The 6,895-nt window shown below is 34.8% G+C and overlaps 1 protein-coding gene across 2 annotated transcripts in view; it reads right to left on the bottom strand.

Annotated features, from left to right (window-relative positions):
• BCAS3 (BCAS3 microtubule associated cell migration factor) overlaps window positions 1–6,895 on the bottom strand; it is a 341,361-nt gene that overhangs the window by 75,485 nt on the left and 258,981 nt on the right. The window lies entirely within an intron of this gene.

The following is a 6,895-nucleotide window of genomic DNA, read 5'->3' as shown; positions in this document are numbered from 1 at the left end:
TATACACACACACACACACATATATACATATATACATATATGTGTGTGTGTGTGTGTATAATATCTATCTATCATCTATCTATATATATATATATAGAGAGAGAGAGAGAGAGAGACAGACAGAGAGAGAGAGAGACAGAGAGAGAGAGAGAGGAAAGGTGCTTGCTTGTAAGGTGTCAGGATCAGCTCAAACTATCTAAATGAGCCAAGGTGAACCTAACTGAATGAAAATAAGAAACAAAACTTCTTCGAAGCCTACTTTATGCTAATATTATTTTTTCACATAGCCAGACCTGATGGAAGATTTGGTCTACAAATATCAACTGGTGATGTTCAGATAAATGCTATTAAATGTTTCTAAGGTCAGAACAAACATCTATATTTTCTAAATTGGACTAGTCCTCTGTATTGGCCTAGGGCTGCTCAATAGTGAGTGAGGCTTTAAAATGAAGTAGTGAGCATCGAAGAACGGGCAGGAACTCCTATCTAGTAAGCCCTGTAAAATTATAATCCACATATATAAACTTTTCTTTCTTAGATGAAGACACTTGCCTAGAACGCACTAGTAGTAGGCGGCAGAACCACAATGAAAACCTAGGACTTCAGATGGCTTACTTGTAATTTTCTACTACATTACCTATACTACTTCTACTACAGGGTTGGGCCCAAGATTCCTAATACCTACATCTAATTACTCACAAAGAAATGAATGAATAAATATACAGATGAACGGGGGGAGCGAAATGGGAAGCAATTTCTATAAGGAAAATGAAACTTACGAAAGAGCAAATCATGAAATATTTACCTCCCTGAAAATGATCACCTAGGTAAGAACAAGGAAGTAACTTCATTCTCAGTTTTTACATTTCTTATTACCAAGAAACATTGACCATTTTCTGAAATTGGCTATTCTCTGCTTGTGCCCACAATATAACGAACATTTATGTTTACATATATAGTTTTATATAGAGAGACTGATATATATGTAGCATACATTTAAAGGAGATAAAATTATACAGATAAAAAATTTTCTGTTTTGTAAATTCTTGCATAGAAAGCATTTTAACAACTTTATCTTTCATTTGATTCATTATTTCAACCAAACATCTATGAAATGCTGCTAATAAATCCCTACTGTAAAACGTAGCATCTGGGACCAGTAGACAGCACAATGATCACGTAGCTGGACTTCCACACGGCCGACTATGGTTCTAGTCCTGACCAGAGACTAAAACTCACACTGGGCACATGTGGGTGTGCCCAAGATATCCCAGGAAGAGAATGTGATTATTCTCTCTCTCTCTTGCTCTCTCTCTCTCCCCCACCTCTTTCAGTCACTCTGGTGAGCGCATACATCCTATAACAAAAATCTTTCTTAAAAAGGCAACAAGAGAGGGACCAGCAGTTGGCATAATGGCTATGTGGCTGGACTCCCATGTAGTCAACTGCAGTTCGAGTCTTGGATCTGGTGGCTTAAACTCACACCGGTGTGTGTGCGTGCATGCCCAAGATCCCAAGAGGAGAATGGAGGAGAAGGGACTGTGGTATGTCCATTCCCCCTGGGGGGTGATTTCTCACTTTCTGTCTCTCTGTCTCTCTCTGTCTTTCTGGTGAGTGCACACGCCCTGTAGCAAAAACTTCTCCAAAAAGAGAAATTAAAAAAAAAAAAAAAAAAGGCAACAAGAAAACTAGCACCCAAAACATGGAGCAATCCCCTACCACAGAGTTTCCCCTTAAAAAAAAAAAAAGTTTATTTATTTATTTCTTCCAGAAAGACAAAAACATAGAGGTATTCCTACAGGGTCCTCCTGCTGCAGTCTACCTCCAGTGCTCTCAGTTGGTCCCAACCTTGGGCATACATGTACACACATAGTATGCTCAGGGAGGTCCCAGGATACAAACCCTGGACCTTTCCCAGGTGGTTCAAGATTTATTACCTCTACACACTGCCTGAACCCTAGTTTTACTTTTAATAGAATAGAAGAGCTATTCTTAATTTTATACTGGTTAAGTATCCCTTATCTGGAAAGTTTAGACCAGAGTTTTTTATTTGGGACCTTTTCATTTTTTGAAATATTTGCACATACATTATGAGATATCTTGGGAATGGATCCCAAATCTAAATATAAAATTCATTTACATTACACCTTATGTCACATATAACCTGTAAGTAATTTTATATACTACTTTGGTATTACAGTACTCTGACTACAACCTGTCACAGGAGATCAGGTGTGGAATTTTCTACTAGTAGTGTCTTGCTAAAGACAAAAAAGTTCTGGACTTTGAAAAAAAAAGTTCTAGATTTTGGAGCAGTTCAGATTCTGGATTTTCAGATTAGGGATGTTCTACCTGTATAAGAACACAATGGATATGGTAAACTGGGTTCTTAATCCGCCAGTATTAGCCTGAAAGACAATGGATTCTGTTTGAATGGTTGATTGTTGAAGCCAAATAATTTCTAACACTTACTTAGCCTTCATCAATGCATACCATTATAGAGTTAAGTAACAGCTGTTGCCAAAACAGGCCTTATTTCCTCCAAGTACTGCTTCAAGGTACTGAACATGGAGGTGTAAATACATCTGTCTTTTGCCATTTGTAGTTCTACTGGCCCCATGTATGTCTTGGAGTGAGACAGATGGTCCCTGATACTGCATAGGCTTTCAGGGATATGTATTTGCAAAAATAAGGAAGCAGATGTTAAATATGGTAAACACACGTTCTGTTCCCCGAAGGTTTAGGTTGAGGCTTCTATCTCAATTTGAGTATTTAAATATTGGATCCCAGGAAATTCCCAGAAATTTTTGCTTTAGAAATGCAACTTTGACAGTTATTTTATCCCTTGATGCAAAATATCTAGGACATGGAATAAATGAAAAGTAAGCTAACATAAATAAGCATAAGAAAGAAACTTCAAAAAGTCCATGAAAAAAGCCATCTTATAAAAAAAAATGTAGAGGTTTCCATTTTTTTTTTTTTGGCACCAAAATAAATTTGCAGTTTATTTCCCTTTTTCCATTAACTTTCTGAAGTCCCCTCATATCCTCATACTAAGTGTATTATCTGGCATATTGGAGGTAGTCATAGAATTTACGTGCCTATAAATGGGTCAGCTCTGTGTTCTCCTTCTACATAATCCAGGTTGAATACTACTTGTCAATTTTCTTTTAAAAATACTACAAAATGAGTTTCATACGAATAAAATTTGAATACATTAGAATTTCAAAGTGAAAAGAGACCTAAAATATGAAAACCCATTTGCTCAACACCCTGGTAACACTGATGTGGTAATCAAATTTCTCAGTACATACAGTAAAACTGAAAATAATCAGTGCTAGTTAGCCAACAGCAGTCTTGAGAACTGTTCAGAGAAAAAAAAAAAAGTAGTGAAATAAATAAATACTTTAAAATCTAATAAGATGAAATCTGACAGAATGAGATTCTCTTCAAAACTCAGCATATACTAAAAATGAAAATTTAGAGACTATATTTTTCATCAAAAATCAAATATTAATACTCTGACATAGCAAAATACACATATTTTAATGAAAATATTAAATGTTAAGACAGAATCAGAAACTATATTATGAAAACTCTAACTAAATGTTCAAGTAACGTAAAATAAAAGAATGATAGGGAAAGTTACAATAACAATTTCTGAATTTAATCAAAAAGTTCTTCAGAAGGTGGCTTAAGGGTATTGATTTTATAGTCCAGCCACGGACAAGTGTAAGCCAAGACCCCTACCATCAAAATATTTGTCAGCCTCTATATTCTATAACAGAAAGGGATAAAAAGAATAGTTAGTGGGGAGGGGAAAACAGAATTATTGGCTGGGTAATTCACAGTGTACTAAAACTCTGCCACAAGTAGAAAATTCATCACAGACAACAATTATGTGGAATTAAACAAAACAAAACTGGGCTGGCTCTGTAGTGCAGTGGTTAGAAGCTATATTGAGGGAGCCAGGTTCCACATGGCAGGCTGTGGTTCAAATCTCAGCCTCAGTGGATTGAAAAACATGTTGGCTGTGTACACCAGCCTATGATCCTGACATGATAAAGGGAAAGGACTAGGGTGTGACCACATCCCACTGGGAGCCACTTTCTCTCTCTAGTAGGTGCACACATCCTCTGGCATTAACAAAACAAAACAAAACAATGAAAACTGTTTTAAGAGAATGCCTTTGCCTTTAGAAATTAGACAATGAAGAGGTTGGCAGGTGGTGTGGTGGTTAAGGCACTAGACTCCCACATGGTCGACCATGGTTCGAGTCCTGGACAAGGAAACTTGCTTTATCACTTTGTCTCTCTCTTGTGAATTAAAAAGTAATAAAAATTTAAAATGAAATAAAAGAAATAATTCTTTTAAAAAAATAAATTACACAATGAAGCATGCAGAGATAAGAAAAAATTAATATTGGAAACAACAGGAAAACATTATATGTCAATGTGTATACAGAAAGAGTGAGAGAATATAAATAAAAAAATAAAAAAGTTAAGCTGTATAACATTTGGGAAATTTGAGTATAGTACAGGAATTCTTTTTAATAATCTTGAAACATTCTTAGAAGTTTTTACTTATTTATTTCTTCAATGAGAAAAAGAAACAGACACTCCCACAGGACTTCATCCCAGTCTCAGTGTGTATCACGGGCAAGCAAAGCCAGCACAGTATCTCTGGGAGGTCCTGGGCTGGGACCCTGATCCTCTGCCATGTAAGTACAGTCACGGCACCACTGCACCACCTCCTGGTGTCTGGTCTTGCAATGTTTTTACATATTGGAAGTTACATCAGAAAAGTTAAAACCAAATAGTCATTGTGGGATAAGTATGAATTATTCTCTCTAAATGCTTCAATAAAAGACATGCTGAAATATTTTTAATTTGGCATAAATAAAATGGTTTAAAAATTAAGAAACTAAGCCTAGATAACCATTTAGTACAAGTGTTTTATACCAACATTAATTTTGGAGCACATAAATAACTCAGATTCACAATACTTCATTAATAATTACTAGACTGTAATGCATGGGAGCCAAAATCAAAGCATACATGATCTAAAAATCAGAATTGTGGGAACATTTTTAAAAAGAAAAGGACACATAGAGAATTCATCTAAGTTAATACAGTGCAGTAGCACAGGAAGACAACAGATGACTGATACTTTCTATCCACCTTAGGGTAGAAAGAAAGAAGGTAGCAAGAGAGAGAGAGAAACAGAAAGATACTATCCTGCTATTCTGAAAATTTGGACTATACACACAATTAGACTCATTTTCCACCTCTTCCAAAAAATATATTTAATTAAATTCTGATATATCATTGTATTAATATGCATAAAACTTTGATTACTATCCTAGAGGTATATTTGGAAAACCTCTTTAGAAAAAGAAAGCTAATTCTAACAATACAGCTCTTATTTAAGTTAACTATGAATAAGCTTTCACAACTCTGAGTATTTTGAACCTTCTTTTTATATTCTTCTCATTCTGAAAATAAAATTAAATCCCAGCAGAACAATTTGGAGGATGGCTTCACTTAGACTCAGGAGAGATTGACAAAATATATAAGTCCTTTGTTGAACTGATTAATGCTGGGATGAATCAAGATGGTATAATTATGTTCTGACTGACTTTAGTACGTGAAAAAAGAACTGGAAAATTATGATTCAAAATTTAGTCTTATTTTTATTTGTTTTTACACCTTGGGAATATGATGTCATATGATGAAAAAGAAAAGCTAGCCATGAATATAAAGACATAACTGCTTCACTATTCATAGTCATTATTTTAATTTATTTTAAAGAAATTAACAGAGGAAGAAAAACAGAAATTCAATTTAAAATTACTCTGCTATTGAACATAGAAGTTAAAAAGCTAAAAGTAATCAAAAGACTTACAGGCCAAATGATCACTACCATAAAATGTCTGACTTGGGGTATAGGTGTACTGTACTTTTCCCATTGTGTTCCATTCATATAACACAAATTCAGTTTTGGCCTACATACAGCACTAGAATTACATGCTATGCAAACACCACTCCACTTAGAGGATTAATTCCTATGTTATAGTGATACCTAGAGCTCAGAGGCCTCATCCCTAAGAATATCATTTCTTCTCACAAATGTGACCTCTGCAAACACTTTACACCTAGCACGACAATATTAACATATACTGACAGAGCAGCAAAGCAATGTAACCTATTCCTTTTACTGGAAAGATACTGAAGGTTGGGCCAAGACAGGTAGGACTACTTTAGTATAGAATTTTGAAATAGCTGTTCCATGTCAAATTATGTTAAATTTCAGGATTACTTATTGAGGAAAACAAGAAATTTGCCCACGAGCATATATTTTCTGGTACAAAATGGACTTTTATTGTTAAGATAAAATTATCTAACAGTATCATAGACACTGTAGTTTATTTCTCAGGAACACAAAGTGATAATGTTATATTCCTAACAAAAAAAAATTAAATAGCTAAAATAAGCACAAAGAAATAAAGGGAATCATCAAAATCTCTCAAGAGGTTAATTACCTTTCCTAAAGAAATCTCAAATTTTGGGACTCTGGCTTTCAAATACTACCTATAACATCACATTGTTCTGACACTGTCAGATTATTAAAAGTAAATTACACCTCTATGTATTGGGTTGTTGGAAAAGTCACGATGCATTTCTCTGTGTTTTTCTATGTAAAAATGTGTCATGACTTTTCTGACAACTCAAAAGATGAATTTTCAAATATTAGAAACAGGGCTGTTGTCTAAATTCTCTCCTTAGTACTGTGTCTGTCAAAATTTGGTAGTCATTTTAAATTCCAATCGCATCTGCAATGGCCAAGAAAATGAAACCGTAGTGGCAGGCAAAGCCACATGGCAGCAAGTATGACT

This window comes from Tupaia chinensis, unplaced genomic scaffold (genome assembly GCF_000334495.1).
Source record: "Tupaia chinensis unplaced genomic scaffold, TupChi_1.0 Scaffold000407_4, whole genome shotgun sequence".
NCBI lineage: Eukaryota > Metazoa > Chordata > Mammalia > Scandentia > Tupaiidae > Tupaia > Tupaia belangeri.
Note: the sequence above shows the minus strand (reverse complement) of the source record. Positions and strands in the feature narration are given on the sequence as shown.